The 17,500-nt window shown below is 45.3% G+C and overlaps 1 long non-coding RNA gene and 1 pseudogene across 1 annotated transcript in view; one reads left to right on the top strand and one right to left on the bottom strand.

Moving 5' to 3' along the window:
- Window positions 1-2,052: 2,052 nt before the first annotated feature.
- LOC147016084 (uncharacterized) overlaps window positions 2,053-17,500 on the bottom strand; it is a 19,729-nt gene continuing 4,281 nt past the window's right edge. The window contains exons 2-3 of the long non-coding RNA XR_015050151.1: window positions 10,426-10,495; window positions 2,053-2,667 (exon numbers count right to left, since the gene is read on the bottom strand). This is a non-coding gene — a long non-coding RNA (uncharacterized LOC147016084). The remainder of the gene's footprint in view (window positions 2,668-10,425; window positions 10,496-17,500) is intronic.
- LOC147016085 (uncharacterized) lies at window positions 4,663-6,234 on the top strand (annotated as a pseudogene).

The following is a 17,500-nucleotide window of genomic DNA, read 5'->3' as shown; positions in this document are numbered from 1 at the left end:
CAACCTGTAAGAACACAGGAAGTGAATCTATGACGTTCACCAAGCCACAGTATTTATTGAAATATCCAGTTTTGTGTAAAATCGCTGGTTTGACCTGAACTCATCCTGAAAGTTGATTGTTCATTGTGAGATTCAGTGTGTGACGTGTGAGTGTTATTTATGGTTTTGGTTACCATGATAACATGTGTGTGTGTGTTTCATTTATCACTCATTTAGGGACTCAAATGGTGTCATGTTAAAAGATGTGGGACGGTTAACCTGTCGATGACGTCACAGTGGGCATTTTCCACGATCCAGTTTCTCAAAGTCACGTGACATCACTGGTCATAGTCCGTCCATATAACTTTTTGGGATATCGTGCCGTATATCGTTTTGACCCCATCTCTGAATGGTGAAGAATGAGTTAAAAATTAAAATAAATTCTCCTTTCTGTTTCCCGATCCGATCAATTCGTTCTCGTCAAACACTAACCTCACTGATGTCACAGAGGTTGTTTGACGTCACAATGATAATTCGAACAATAGGTAATACATAAGGTAGAGACGTATTGTTGAAACGTCGGTTGGAGGATCGACGGACGGCAGAGATGTTGCTTCTTATCGCGCTCTTCGTGCTGGTCGTCGTTGGTGGGACATCGCGACCTCCGCAGCAGGTAAGGGGATTGTAAGAGATGACGGACTCGGCAAGGAACACAACACGAAAGGAGTTCGTTTATTTGTAGTTTCTGTGGTTCAATGTAAAAGGGAACGGGTGTTGTATTGAGAGTTTGTGACTCCATCAAGTTGTTCGTGCCTGCACGGGATTCCACACGGACTACGGATGGAGGAGGGAAAAATACAAATGGCGTCTTGTATCATGGAGCCGGCAAGTTGGGAGTAACAATTCACATTGATTACCACGTGTGATGTTAGTTAAATGGTGGAATGGCGGCGAGGTGATCAATGTGAAATGGTTTGTTCGATATTTGTACCTTTTCATACCGAGGAGTCCGAAATATAAACTTGTATTGGAGTGAAATCCGGGGATCAATTGGGAATTAACCTTGGGATTGGAAAGGTGGAAGGACAGGGAGTGATCTCTGGTTGGAGGAGAGTGATGGTCATGTTATAGAAGTGGTGTTGGTGGGGTAGTTGTGGAGGAGGAGGTGTGTTGAGAGTGATAGTGTGGTGGTGGTGATGATGAGAGTGACAATGGAAGTTGTGATACAAGTTGTGGTTGTTGTGATGGTGGCGGTCAAGTGAAATTGCAATTTTATTAATTGTTTTGTAATTTCCTTCATTGTTTGGGACATTTTCTTTTGTCTTATCCGAGTTTAATTCCATTGTAATAGGATCCATCTTGAAAAGCTGTCATTGTGCACCAGAACCAGGATATTCCGTTATAATGGGACAGCCAGCTTCACGTTCTATCCCTTCAGAGACCAAATTAAGATGGCTGTTTTGTCCAATGTCACTTTTTGGGAGAAGTCAAAGATTCCTGTTGTGGCGTTTAAAAAGGAGTCGGCCAGTGTGTGTTGGTGCACAGTTTACATCCCATATTTAATCTTCCTTGTCTGTCCTTTCAATGGTTGCGATCCCTCATTGCCATGATCCCATACAAGAGAGAGTTTATCTTTGGTAAGAAACTGCAGGTTTTGGGTTAACTTTCCTCACCAAGCAAAGTTGGAATTTGTCCCTTCAAGAAGCTCCTTCATGGTCGTGTCGATGGAGGAATCTTCACGGGACACTTTACTCATTGGTGGACGTGAAAGATCCCACGGTGTTTCTCACAAAGAGTCGGTGAGTTATCACCAGCATTCTGAACAAATCACAAATTCCTTTCAAACCCTTTTACAAAATGTTCTTGTCAAACATGGTCACGAAACGAATGTACCCAGTGTGAGTTCAATAACACCTTCATCCTGCAGAGGATTGAAAACGGGATGAGAATGATGATGATGATGATGATGATGATGATGATGATGATGATGATGATGATGAAATGTACCTTGAAAAGTTGGGTCTAAACCCTTATCTTTAACAAATGATAAATTCTCATACATTCCATGACCCGTTGTGTTTGTACTCTTAAAAAAATTTCACCAGCATCTTGTTCTTTGTCACGAAGTTTGGGATTTTGTTAAATAATTGTAAATATATTGTTTAGTTTAATTTCAAATGTAATAAACTTTTCTCCTGTCCCTGCCCTTTTCCATGTCCATAGATTTTCCAGAATGAGGCTGCGGAGGAACCAGTGATCTCCACATTTCGTGATGTGGTGTTCGTCTCCATCGCCATCTTCTTATTTGTGGTTGTGATATCCTTTCGACCATCGTCGTGCTTCAATAGAAAGAAGAGGCACAATAAAAAGCCCCACGTTCACTGGCAAGGAACACAAGTGACATTTTCATCAATATTATAATTCCTTCATCCAAGGGGACAAGATAGCTCAGAAATTTTAAACGAATTTACATTTAACTTTCACAAATAACGAGCAGAGTACCCACCCTCTAGGTGGGTCGGGTTTGAACATTACTTGTGAAAAAAGTAAAGTCTGTGTTTTCAAGAAGACTGTCGATGTTTGTGTGGTGTGTGTTTAAAAGGTGATCGATGGTTTTCAGGTCTGAAGGGTCTGTTCCAATTGAAGGTTAGGGTCGAAGGTATTGAAAGGGTCCAGTTTCTCAGGCATCTGAAAAGAGTCCAACAAGGTTAACTGGACTGAAGCTCGAAGTTGTCAATGGTGGACTTGGTGGACAGGTCGGGTGTCTGACAAAAACGAACCCATTCGATTTTATTGAAGATTCAGAAATGGATCCGATAAATTTTAAAGTGATTCTTCCCAAATTGATTGATATAACTATGACCGACATATATAACACGATATCTCAAAAAAATCATGGACATATTCGGACGAAACCTGGTGAGGGTTGGGTGTGTGACAAGGATGATTAGATTCTGTTTCGATTAACATCCGGATACGATAATTTTTTTAATTTTCAAGTGATTCTTCACCGTTGAGAGATGAGGCCAAAAACGATGTATAGCATGATGCTTCAAAAAGTTATGAACGGATTATGATAAAACTTTGTGGATGAGTTGGTTATAGGTGAGAAGAACAATTGATTCGATTTTGGTTCAGGTCCAGATCCAGATCCGACCTATCAGTGGGATACAAAACATGAACTGTTCAGCCTGGTGGAGGTATGCGATCAAAAGAGTGCCTGTTGTAGTTATTTAATTAAACGAGTACGGGCCCGTAGGTGCGTAAACGACAACAGGATTGGGGCATTATTTCAATTAGATTGGACCAACCGTATCATAAATGGCCATAACTTGGGAAACATACTCAGGTCCCCAGCGTCAATTGTGACGTCATATCAAACGAAGAAGAATTGTGTTGCCCCCTCTCTCTCGCCCCCCTCGCTCCCCGCAGTCTCGCCCTTCCTTTCCCCCCCTCCTCTCTCGCCCCTCTCTCTCTCACCCCAACTCTCATCCTCCCTCTCCCGTCCCCCTCTCTCACAGATATTGGTCGACAGATAAATGGCCGTAACTTGGGAACCGCTCTTCCGATCGATATCAAACCTTGAAAAGGCACATCCGCGGGTGCTCCACAATATTCCTGGCGAGTTTCAATTCGATCGGACCGGTGGTCGTGCGGTTATTAATAATTTGGGAAAAAATTTACATGATAAGGTGAGAAGGTGGAACGACACCTTCAGCTGCAATATATACAACTTTTCAACACTGAAAAAGCAATAAAATGGCCGTAACTTGGGAAACCCTCGTGCGATCGATGGCAAACCTCGAGAAGGCACATCCGCGGGTCCCCGGCAATATTCCTGGCAAGTTTCAATGAGATCGGCCTGGCGGTCGTCGAGAAACGGCGGACGCAGACAGACAGACAGACAGACACACAGAGATTGCTGGAATTATAGATAGATGATTATTATCACTGCAACCTTTGCTTCAAGACTTTTAGGAAAGGCTCCTGTTATTAACAACGCTGACATTTGGTTTGTTCAACATTTTGAGAATCCTCATAATCACCTGGAGCATCGGTGTCACTGCCGAAGCAGGATCCTGAGCAAGGGTAAGACGGGATGTTTTGCCATTGCCTTCCCAGCAGTAGTTTTGGCAGGAATTTGTAATTTGGCCATACTGCCACCAATAGCACGCCCACACTTCATTCTCAAAGACCACCGTGGGGATCTTTCACGTCCATCAACTGATGGCAGACGGGGCACCCAGTTTAACGTACATCGGAGGAACGGCACACACATTGATTTTTCACCCAGTAGGTGAAACACTCAGGATGCTAACCCAGGCTGGTGAGACAGCTTTGAGGCAAGTGCGCATTCCTGGAGGCCATCCTTTCAGCCCAGGTCATATCTTCATGCATTGTTAAACAAACTGTGATTCCATGTTGTATTTATATGTTTATAATACATCTCGTTTGGTGTCATGCATTTCTTCTGGTTAAATGTTAAACTTTGCCTGCATGTGGAGCTTTTGAAACGCAGTGTGTGAGAAGCGGCCACTAGAAACGGGAGACAGCCGAACGTGCGACCTTTCAAACATACGGACAGACACCACACTTCACATTATATAATAGTTACTGTACTTCACTTTAGTTCAAACTGACAAGTATTGTGTTTGTTTCTTGCAGTTTTGGATGTGGCCGCAAACATTTAAAGAACAAAATGGGAACGAAAGAGCAGCCGTTGTTCGAGGAGCTTCCAAAAACAGAAACAGTGGAGATGCAAGATGCAAAGGAACAGGAGGATCAAAGGATGATGTTGTGGCAGAGGGAGAATGAAAAACTACAGGAGATGGGGGAAAAGTTGCACCAAAAAGAGGAAGAACTGAAAGAAAGAGAACTGTTAGTTCAGCTTGGAGAGCAAACAGTTCAGAAAAAAGTTGTGCAACAGAAATATGAGGAAGAGGAATGGAGGAAAGAGAAAGAAATGCAGAAGGAAATAGAGGAAGAACAGCAGAGGAAAAGAAAGGAAGAGGAGGAGATAAAAAAGCATAATGAAGAGCTAAAGAAAAGAAAGACGGCAGAGTGGAGGCAAATAGAGGAGGAAGATCGGAGAGAATTCACAAAATTTGTGCAATGGAGGGAATCAGTGTATCAGGAGCATACACGTGCATGGCTTGAGATCGAACGAAAAGAGAAAGAGGTTCTCAAGAGTGAGTACATGGTGGAGAAATTACAGAAAGGGATTTCTGAACTCGAGGGAATGGAGCAGGAAAAACGGGCTCAATTCGAAAAAAGAAGATGTTAAAAGAAGGGGAAATAAAACACAGAGAGATTGAGACATGCCGACAAGAGGAAGAGATTAGAGAACGAGAAAAGGATGTTGAGAAAATGGAGAGAGTGTTGAACCAGCGAGAAGAGGAGGAGCGTGGTCGGCAAGAACGGTTTTTAGAGACAAAAAAAAGAAAAGAGGAAGAGTTGTTCAAGAGAGAGAAAGAAGCACATCAGCTGGAGCAGGAGATTTATAAGAGGGAAAAAGATGTGCACACTCGGGAACAAGAGGTTTGGCAAAGTGACGTAAGGGAGGAAAAACGACGAGAGCAGGAAGAACAGACACGACAGGAACAGGAAAACCGGAGACGAAGAGAAGAGGAAAACCAGAGATTAAGAGAGGAAGAACAGAGACGAGGAGAAAAGGAAAAGCAGAGACGACGAGAGGAAGAACAGAAACGACAAGAACAGGAAAAGCAGAAACGACGAGAACAGGAACAACAGAGACGACAAGAACAGGAAGAACAGAAACGACGAGAACAGGAACAACAGAGACGACAAGAACAGGAAGAACAGAGACGACGAGAAAAGGAAGAACAGAGACGACTAGAACAGGAAAAGCAGAAACGACGAGAACAAGAACAACAGAGACGACAAGAACAGGAGGAACAGAGACGATTAAAACAGGAAGAACAGAGACGATGTGAACAGGAAGAGCAGAGACTAAGAAAGGAAAAGCAGAAACGACAAGAACAGGAAAAGCAGAAACAACTAGAACAGGAAAAGCAGAAACGACAAGAACAGGAAAAGCAGAAACAACTAGAACAGGAAAAGCAGAAACGACAAGAACAGGAAGAACAGGAACAACAAGAACAGGAAAACCAGAGATTAAGAGCAGAAGAACAGAGACGACGAAAACAGGAAAAGCAGAGGCTAAGAGAGGAAGAACAGAGACGAAGAAAACAGGAAAAGCAGAAACGACGAGAACAGAAGAAGCAGAACCCATGAGAACAGGACGAACAGAAACGAGGAGAACAGGAAAACCAGATATTAAGTGCAGAAGAAGAAAGACGACTCAAACAGGAAGAACAGAAACGAGGAGAACAGGAAAACCAGATATTAAGTGCAGAAGAAGAAAGACGACTCAAACAGGAAGAACAGAAACGAATACAACAGGAAGAACAGAGACAAATAGAACAGGAAGACCAGAGACGACGAGACCAGGAAGAACAGAGACGTGTAGAACAGGAAGAACAGAGACGAGTGGAACAGAAAAAAGAGACGGTAACTGATCAAGAACTCAAAAACCTTGTCAAAAATCTGACGAGACCAACGAGGAGGCAGAAGCAAATGTTGATGCGGAGGAGGCAGAACATGTGCAAAAGATTGCTGACTGGAAACTGCATCGACAGCAAAAACGGAATGAGAATGCCAATGAGTGGTCTCAAAATTGGAATGAAAAACAACAGGTGAAGCAGCAAGAGAAACACCTGCTCAAAGAACAGGAAAAAATCTTCAAAAAACAAATGAAGAAGCAAAGACAGGCAGCAAAGAAAAGTACAGGAATTGAACTGAAACCCCACGGTGTTGGTGCGACACAGCAACAACAGAAGCCTCGCCATGATAGCGAGCCAAAACAACAGAAGCCTCGCCATGATAGCAAGCCACAACAGCAGCAACAGCAAACACAAGATGTTGTTCAAGGGTTCCAGCAGGAACAGAGGCCTCATTCTGATCAAGTGCTGCAACAGCAGCAGAAGCAGCATGGTGTTGAGGTGCTCAACCACATTCAGGCCCTTCAACAGGTAAGCATTCTTACCATAAGTATTTTAACTCCCCTTGATTGGATTAGATCAACTAATTCACCTTATCACTGATTACCTGTTCTATCAGTGCTTTTCATTTTGTGCCACATCCTGCACAAGTTATCAAACTGATGAACATATCAATGTATTTAATCTTTCTTATTTTTATTGTTTTTCCAAAGACCCCTCAGAAGAGACGCCCGTTCCCTCCTCCACCACCGTCATACGTCAAACCATCCTACCGGCTGGAACGTATGTTACCAAGAATCTTACCTTACATAACAAATTATCCGAAACTTTGTCTAAATTAGATGTTCTTCACCTCCATCGTGTCCCATTTTGTCTGTGTTTCAGAAGTGTTGAAAACAAATCAATATTTTGCTTCACTCGAAGCCAGACAAGCACCAAACAAATCTTACAATTGGTGAAAGTCTGGAATGAGTGTTAATGTTTCCATACAGAATTCATTGTGAACACCTGGATGTTCATTAAAATAAATTGTTTGAAAAATAAAATTTTTACAATGCCACTTTCAATCAGCGATGGATGACTTGAGCTGCCTTCCATGAAGCACTCCATCATGGTTCACTTCAACGTCATCAGATGAGGTTTTGTTATTTCAATTCAGACAGTAAGTGGGGATTTGTGGGCTCTCTCTGAAGCACAGGAATGATGGACCAAAATTGCAGAAATTCCCTTGTAAGGTGACAGAAATTAAACGTTCATTCGAGTCCAGTGGGAGTTGGTGATGGAGAAAATCAATAAGTGAAAGTGGAGGGAAAAGTGAAATAAAACATGAACTGAAATGCAGAAAATGAGGCAAAGGGAGAAACACAGAGAGATGGAGAGAGATAGATATTCATTCCAGGGTTGTGTTGGAAGGGAGGACAACGATGGAGATTATGATGACAATGTTCTTGAGTGGTTTTGACTTCCTTTTGTTGATGTGTTTGCAGAGGAAGAAGTCATATTTATGGCTGCTGGAGAGGAAGATGCCATGTTTGGAAGTGATTCCCTCATCACTCCATCATACAAGCTCTCCAGGAATGCAAGGCGATACACCAGGCTCATGCAGATGGCTGATTCAACCTTTTTCAAATGAACAGTCTCCAGAACTAAGGTACGGTAAACACTTGATGGAGTTATTTCATCACCTGGATCCTTTTTGTGTCCATGTTTGTCAATCTGTCACTTCCTTGTTCAAAATATCATGATGAGATCTAAATAGTTCCAAATGTAGAGAATTTAATAAGTTGAGTGAATCCATCGAGCAGGTGAAGTCTCTCGCTGGTTCATACAATCAATGCCAATCATGAAGGGAACTGCAGATATTAACCGTTGGTGTTCACTGCTTGACTTCATGACTGAATATCATGGATGACTTAATTTCTGTCCATCATGTATGACTTCATCACTGTACATCATGGATGACTTCATTACTGTACATCGTGTGTGACTTCATGACTGTAATAACAAACACATATCAACTCAAACATTGTATTTATGTTTCTTTTCCTCCATTTAGCTGCTGCCATCGTCTGGATTGACTTCAAATATTCTGCTGAATCATCTCCATTCTGAACTATGGCCATCGTCTTGACTCCCAATAACCTTGACCCGAACCAGCTTACCAAACCCACCTGCAGATTCCATGTAAACAACTTCAATCAAGATCTAATTCAAATCCTGTCCTTAAAACATTCAATGTTGTAATTATTTAAAATTTCTCTTCTCATAACTCCACCTGAATAAAGCTTCCTTTCCATGAACATCTTTCCATGTTTCTCGAACCTTGGTTTCTCATTTCACTCTCACATCCAAACCTCCACTGTTCAGTTATTTCAGTTAAATGACGGGTGTTCAGTTTCTTGCCTGACCAAAAAAAAAAAAACATTATTTATTTTTCAACATAGTCTTCCTTGACATAATTGCAGTTCGTCCATCTCTGTTGCATCTTGATAAAAGAGATTTGTAAACATCCTGATCTTGCTTTTTCAGAATGTTCTCAACCTCTGAAATTATTTCCTCATTCTCACAAAAACTCTTTCTTCAAAGGTCTTCTTTTAACTTGGGAAACAGAAAGAAACATAAAGGAACTGAATCTACAGAAAATGTCTGGAGAAGCAGTTAAAAGTCACAGTTTGGTTGCTGCAGTCAATGCAACCAAGACGATGTTTGGTAATGCATTGTTCTGGAGAATCAACACTCCTCCAGGCATGTTTCCCCGGTTGTTGATAGCATCTTACAACTGTGGCAGTTCATCAGCACAGTAATCCTCAATATAATGTCTCTCACCTGATGAAATGGAGAGTCATGAGAGCATTGACACTGCAATCCCACAAAAAGTAGCCACAACCTTTCCAGATGACGCTTCAATGTTGATGCACTTCCAGGGAGGTAAGGCGAGCACCAAGGGTTCATCGCACAATCGGGGCCAGATTAAGGCACATGCCAGTCAGGCCATGGCCTCGGGCACCATTTGAAGGGGCCCCACACCTATGGCTTTTGGATGAAGCATTCACCAATCTCCACAAAACTGAATGTGAATAGACAAATAGAGCATTGGATATGGCCTTCAACATTTAAAATGGCCGAGGGCCCCGCAACGTCTTAATCCGGCCGTAGGCACAATGTGTGCTTTCACTGCATGCTCTGCTATTTGGTCTCAAGATCAAAGATTGAAAGGATCGAGTAAGGACAATCCCTTTTGTTTGACATCCTTGGAGAGGAGGAAATTCCTCTCATCAGGAAACAAAATCTCATCAGCTTGTTCTGGTTGCCTCAACTCATCCATCAATACACCAATAACTATTCCATCATTTTTTGAAATATTGTGTGTACTGTGTATCTTTTTTTGGCCACATCTCTCAGCAGTGAAGAATCACAAGAGAAATCAACAATATCCCCCTTCCGCCATGCGGCGGGGGAAAATAATTCTCGTATCCGGATCCAGAACCGCATCTTCACGAAGATCCAATCAATTCATACTTGTCACACACCGAACCTGTTCACCAAGTTTCGTCCGAATCCATCTCTAACTCTGAGATGTCATGCTCAAAGACAAATAAACAGACAGACAGACAGACAAGGATGAAAACATAACTTCTGTCCACCAAAGGTGGCAGAGCACAGAGTTCAAAGGAATCTACCTTTCGGAATAGCGAACTTCTCATCCTCCACTTCTACAAATAAAAACAACTTTAGACATTTGTTAAAACAAACAGACTGAAGACAAATTTGGATGAAATGCAACCAAGAGTAAAATAAAAAAAGTAATGTGTCGTCATGAAAGATTGTTAAAAGTTGAAGCTAAACTCTAAAAAGCAGTTTTTGAACATCTTTCAAGACTCATTGTGAAGCTTATACAATGAACTGTAAAACATGAAATTCTAACCTGACATCACTGCACCAGAAGGTTGAAAGTTCAGGGAAGCTCATACGAAGTAATGCCCTTTCAGCTACACCTGCACATCAATAAAATTTGATGGTTATCTCCGAGAATACAAGGTCTTGCATTAAAATTTAGATTTGCTCGTGCTGTATATATTGTTGCGGACCCGGGGTCGGGAGCGAGAAGAACAAGAGGGGGGGGGGGGGGGGGGGAGCTTCCTTGGGTTCCCACCAGACTCTCCGGCATTGCAGGTCGTCGCACACGGATAACTTCAAGACGCGGCGGGTCACAAATCGAGCGTGAACGCCAATAACTCAACCACGTGACTTAGGGTCCTCCGTCTAATGAATACCCGTTACCTAATGGTCACGTGATCTAATTAACGGGGGACACACCCTTGTTCAAACCGGATCACCTAACCGGATCAGATGCAGCCGAGCACAACTGCCCAAGGACGTACTGGCGAGGAAAACAGATCATTGGGGTATATGGCAACATTTGGGGTAACATTTCTATACAAGTATTCATTTGTAATCAAGCGACGAAAGGTATATGGCACAGTGAATGGGTTTATTCGTATGTACAGCAGGGACAGCAAGGAATTTGTGGGGTGTGGCAAAAGCGAAGAAATTTACAAAAGCAAAAGCAGAGCAGACTTATCCCGTTAGAACTTCGACAATCTTAACTTATGCTACGATAGGCACCATCACTCACACACACACACACACACACACACACACACACACACACACACACACACACACACACACACACACACACACACACACACACACACACACACACACACACACACACACACACACACACACACACAGAAGATTATAAAGCCAGAAAGAAAGAGAGTAGATGAGGACAAATGGCCTCACAATACCTTGTGCGGTTGGCTGACCAAGGCAACCCAGTTCACTTTGGGGGAGGTAGGAGGGAGAAATAGTGGTGTCTCAGGTGGGGGAGTGGGAGGTGTGGTGTGGTTCTGGAGGAAACTGTGATTGCAAATCTGTAATAGATGCTCTTCTATGCATCCAGAGGGGACGAGACAGAGGAGTGGAAGGAGAGGGGAGAGAGAGGAGAGAGAGAGAGAGAGAGAGAGAGAGAGAGAGAGAGAGAGAGAGAGAGAGAGAGAGAGAGAGAGAGGGAGAGGGAGAGGGAGAGGGAGAGAGAGAGAGAGAGAGAGAGAGAGAGAGAGAGAGAGAGAGAGAGAGAGAGAGAGAGAGAGAGAGAGAGAGAGAGAGAGAGAGAGAGAGAGAGAGAGAGAGAGAGAGAGAGAGAGAGAGAGAGAGAGAGAGATCCCACCACAAGAGTCGGCGCATTATCTCCTGCTTAATCACTGCCGGGGCTTGTGGAAACGTGTGCTCCGCACTGGTCACAAAAGAATGTCTGTCGCGCACCACCTCAAGTGTAGCTGCAGCGACAGGCAGACAACGAGGAGCAGTGAAGAAAGGGTGGAGCAGAGAGGTGAAGGAAGGGGTGAGGCAAACAGACGAAGATGAAGGTGAAGCAGGCAGATGAAAAGAGGGAGGACCGCTTCGCGATCCACCTTTGATAATCCCCAGGTAAAAGGCGGGGTGACGACCCAAAGCAACGTGCTGTATCCCGAATCACACTTCCCTATTGGGCCACGGCGGTCATAGCCCACCCTGCCAGGCTCCTGGGGTGGGAAGCGGTCTCATTCGCACATCCAGCACAACACTGCCTTTGGTTATGTTGTTGGTCATGATGCATCACATATCATTCTCTTTGCTAACCCCACCTCAACCCCTCTCCTGTCTTTTTTCCCTCCTCCTCCCCCACCCTTCTCTCTTACTCGCTGTCCCCTCCTCGAAGGTCGACCTTCCGATGATCTTCGGCTGGATCGTCAAGGTGTGGGAGGAGATGCTGTCGGACATCATCAAGCGCGCATTTCTGAAATGCTGCATCTCAAACAACATGGATGGCAGAGAGGACTACATCATTTGGGAGGAGGAGGGGGGGAGGAGGAGTGGCTGCAAATGATGTTGAAAGCAATGTGAACAGCGACAGGGACTTGCTCAAAGATGAAAAGCGTCTTCGCGTCAAGCTGAAAAGTGTCATTAAACCCAAACAGCCCTTTTCAGGGCCACAAGTCCACAATAAATATGTATGATACTGGTATGAATCCCTCTTCTTCCTATTTCTTGAAACAAAAAAAATCCTCTCTCCAATATCAAAAATAAAAAAAATAAAAATAAAAACTACTTGGTTTTTTTGGTGTCCTCCCCTATCTTCAACTTCTTGAAAATGAGAATAAGACTGTTCGATGAAACTAGGCGGACATGGGAGGAAGCAGGTTGATACCTGTGTCACTTTGTTACGCACAAAGTTAATATCCAAATGTATTAAGATCGAGATCAGAAAATAAAATGATCAACAAATTCATTTCTTTTGAGGGTGAAAACATTGGTGTGGTTAATACACCAGAAATTATATTAATTTTTTGTGTGACAAACAGGGATGTGGTCAATACACATCCGCGGTCAATACATCGGAAAATGCGGTCATTTCTTCCCTTGACCGTTTGGACAGAAGGCAGGTTACACTCGATGAATTGGCTCATATTGGGTCACTGATATAATGATATTTTATATCCTTGACCTTGACCATTACATCCTTGACCTTTTGATCTATAAAATAAAGAAAATTAACAAAACAGCTTCGACTGTAATGGCCAAAAATATTGGCACCCTTGCACGTTTTTTCAAAAAACTCAATTTTCTTGAAAAACTAGAACGGGCACTCGGGAGAGCGCATACCTTCGCCGCCGCAACTTTTTTCCGGGCACATTTGAAAAACGTCATTTTAAAACGTCCATGACGTCACAACCGTCAGTCCGATTGACGTCAACTTTGGTGTGTAACCTCCTTGAAGGCAGTCCAACAAAACGGAATGATAAACACTGAAAAATTAAAAAGTTGAAAATGACGTCATCTTTTGACGTCATTTTGACGCACTTCCGGGGACGTCACGTCCAATCGGGGACTAGCATTCTGAATGCTCGAAGTTCACTGAACGTTTTAATGTTGGTTTCATGTCAATAGCTCTATTAGATCTGAAGCTATGCCTACAAGTATATTTTGACCTTGAGTGTGACCTTGACCTTGACTACAGAGTTAATTGGCAAAACCTGCACATCAATAAACAGATATTTTGGGACTGATCCTGATGCCTGGATTTGGGAGACTGCTTTGTAAATTATATAGATATTTGAATGTAAAATATCAGGACATTAGAGCCACAATTGAAAAACGTCATGTTCAAACGTCAATAACGTCATAACGGTCAGTCCAATGTCAAATTTGGTGTGTGACGTCCTTCAGGTAAGTCCTACAAAACGGTATGATCAAAACTGATGAGATCGAAAATTGAAAATTTACGTCATCTTGTGACGTCATTTAGACGCACTTCCGATGACGTTACGTCAAATCCGACACTACATATCCCAAAGGTATCTCGTCCTGGAACAATATGGCGGTGGTTGCATGTCGATAGCTGTATTTTGAAGGAAGTTATGCTCAAAAGAGTGTTTTTGACCTTTTCCTGACCTTGACCTTGAACTTTGACCCGATCGCTCCCAAAATCTAATCAAATCGTCCTTCGATACTCACAAATCATCCCACCAAATTTTATGCAATTCGTTTTTATACTTTCTGAGTTATGCGAATAACAAACAAACACACATATTCACAAATAAGTAAATACACAGCGACCAAAACATAACCTTTCGCAGAATGCGAAGGTAATAAGTTGAAATTGACAAAAGTATTTCATGTTCACAATTCTATAATTCACTGTTAATATTATGGAACCTTTATTTTTGATTCAGAACTTAATATATCCTTTTAAATCAGAAAATAAAAAGAAATGGCATTGACAAAATTAGTGACACCCTCCACTTAAAATTTGTTATCACAGCCTTTGGTCAAAACAACTGCAGTCAAGCACTTCCTCAAGCCATGTATGAGCTTCCTTCAACTCTCTACTGGCAGTTTGGTCCACTCTTCTTGTGCAAACTGCTCCAGTTCTCCCAGATTTGAAGGGTGCCTTCTCCCAACTGCTGTTTTCAGATATCTTCACAGGTGTTCAATGGGATTTAGATCTGGACTCATTGCTGGCTGTGCTGTGTCACGTGATTGGGTTTTCGTATATCATGCCTCGCCCGCTAGGGGTGGCAGGACTGTGCTTCTGGTCGCGCAATAAAGCGGAGTAGATGGTGGCCCGCGTGCTTCTTGCGTCCCACCGCACCTAGTACACACTAGTTGGCTGACGAAGATGGGATCATACGGACTTATGCCCTTTTCGACGGGGACGACTTCGAATCGTTTTCAGAGCAATTGGATTGCTATTTCCACGCGAACGATGTGGTCGACGAGAGCAAGCAGAAGTCAATCTTGCTCGCTTCGCTTTCGCCGGAGCATTATCGGCTGCTGGGTGATTTAGTGACACCGAACAGGCCCCGGGATGACGGGCTGGCGTTTCGGGACATCGTGGAGAAAATGAAAGCACACATGGCGGTTGAGCAGACTCGCGGGGATGTTCGAGCCATCACCGGCCACGCGGGGTCGCGAGCACCCCGGGACCCGCGTACGACCTTCGATGCGGGTCGGACGTCGCCGCGCAGCCACGCGTGCGGCGGGGTGACACCGCGGACATGCTTGGGATGTGGAGGTCGACACCTGCGCCATGCATGCCCGTATAAAGGCAACGTGTGTTTGAATTGTCACAAGGTGGGTCATTTGGCGCGTGTGTGCCGTGGGGCGTCGGCGACCGTTAAAGTCGTGGACGGCGATGTGCGACGCGACTCGGGGCGGAACCAGCGGCCATTGTTGAGCCTGGGTTCAGTTGGCCCGACGACGGCGCGCCCGATGACGTGGAGGTCGAAGTGAACGAAACGCCGATCACATTCCAGGTCGATACGGGAGCAGCGGTGTCGCTCATCGGCGAACAGACCGCGCGTAGACTCAACGGCTTGAAGCTTATCAGGTCAAACCTCGCGCTGTTCACGTACACCCGCGAGAAGATAACGCCAGTCGGGATGGCAGACGTGTCTGTGCGGTACCAAGGCCAGGTCGCCACGCTTCGGGTGTACGTCGTACGGGGGAGGGGGCCGTCTCTCCTCGGCCGAGATTGGATTACCCGCATCAGGCTAGACTGGGCCGCAGTTCACCTTGTGCAACCCGTGCCGAGCCAGTGGGAGGATCAGTTGGAGGAGATTCTTCAAAGACATCAAGGTTTGTTTAGAGACGACCTTGGAAAACTCAAGGGCATGGAGGCGAAACTCTTCTTGAAGGAGGGGGTGATTCCTCGGTTTTGTAAACCGCGTCCGGTGCCGTATGCCCTGCGGGACAAGGTCAAGGGTCAACTGGATAGGCTAGAGGCCTGTAGAGTGATCGAACGGGTGTCATGCTCGGATTGGGCCACCCCGGTTGTCACGGTGCTGAAACGGAATGGGGACGTCCGATTGTGCGGGGACTTCAAATCCACAGTTAACCCGGGGCTCAGCGTGGAGCAATATCCATTGCCGTCAATCGATGAAATATATGCGCGATTGGCGGGGAGTCGATACTTCACGAAGCTAGACCTGCGTGATGCATATTTTCACCTGCCGATGGATCCCGGGAGTAGCGAGCTTTTAACAATCAACACGTGTCAAGGACTCTATCGATATACCCGACTCTGTTTTGGGATTGCTTCGGCCCCAGCTTTGTGGCAGAAAGCTATGGATCAGGTTTGCAGTGGCCTGCCCGCTCAGACCTACCTGGACGATGTACTCATTGCGGGGAAAACGGCGGACGAGCATCTGGCGAACATTGCCCGAGTGCTGACGAAGCTAGAAGCGTGCGGCCTGCACTTAAACAGGAACAAGTGCGCGTTCTTCAAGCAGCGCTTGGAATACCTTGGGCACATCATCACGCCGGAGGGGCTGTTGAAAGGTCCTCGAAAGGTGGAGGCGATTCAGCGCATGACACCGCCTCGCGACAAGACGCAGCTGCGCGCGTTCATTGGTATGGCCCAGTATTACCAAAGGTTCGTGCGAGGGCTCAGCTCACAACTTGCGCCGTTAACGCGGTTGCTCAAGAAGGACGAGCGCTGGATTTGGGGGCCTGCACACCAGGCGTCGTTCGACCGCGTCAAGCGGCTGCTCACAGAGGATACGGTCCTCGTGCACTACGAGCCTGTGCGTCCGCTCCTATTGGCATGCGACAGCTCTGCATATGGCATCGGGGCAGTGCTCTCCCACAGGATTGACGATGGTTCAGAGCGGCCTGTTTGTTTTGCATCCCGGACCCTGTCCACAGCAGAGCGCGGATATGCCCAGATCGAACGGGAGGCTCTCAGCCTCGTCTGGGGTGTGCGGAGGTTTCATCAATATCTGCTGGGACAGCATTTCATTTTACAGACGGATCACAAACCCCTTCAATTCATCCTGAGACCCGAACGCGGGGTGCCGGTGGTAGCAGCGGTGCAAATACAGCGGTGGTGTCTGTTTCTGGGTGCTTACGATTATGATATTCAGTTCCGAAGCACCGAGAAGCATGCTAACTGCGACGGGCTCTCACGCTTGCGTGTGCGGAGGGTCCAGCTGCGTCTGAGCTGGGCGACCGGGTCGATGTGTTTGCGCTGGACCAGGTCCAAAGCGGGCCGGTCACGGCCAGGCAGGTTGCAGTGGAATCGTCTCGTGATCCGGTGCTTGCCCGTGTCGTCCAGGCGATTTCTACGGGGAATTGGAGCGATCTGCCTTCGACACCGGCATTTCAACTTTTCACGTCACGCGCAGCGGAGCTGTCGTTGGTCCAGCGGTGCATAATGTGGGGGATGAGGACCGTGATTCCACCGAGGTTCAGGCAGCGGTGTTTGGAAGAACTGCATGTCAGTCACCTGGGCATCGTGAAGACCAAGAGTCTTGCTCGTAGCCTGTTGTGGTGGCCGGGGTTGGACAAAGACATTGAGCAATTGGTTAAGTGTTGCACCACGTGCCAGACAGATGCTGATAACCCGCGTCGAGCTTCGAGTCTCTGGCCTGTGCCAGACCGAGCTTGGCAGA

The sequence above is a fragment of the Eptatretus burgeri genome, chromosome 12, assembly GCF_056783735.1.
Source record: "Eptatretus burgeri isolate ZD-2024b chromosome 12, Ebu_testis_v1, whole genome shotgun sequence".
NCBI lineage: Eukaryota > Metazoa > Chordata > Myxini > Myxiniformes > Myxinidae > Eptatretus > Eptatretus burgeri.
This window is presented reverse-complemented; position numbering and strand designations above follow the sequence as displayed.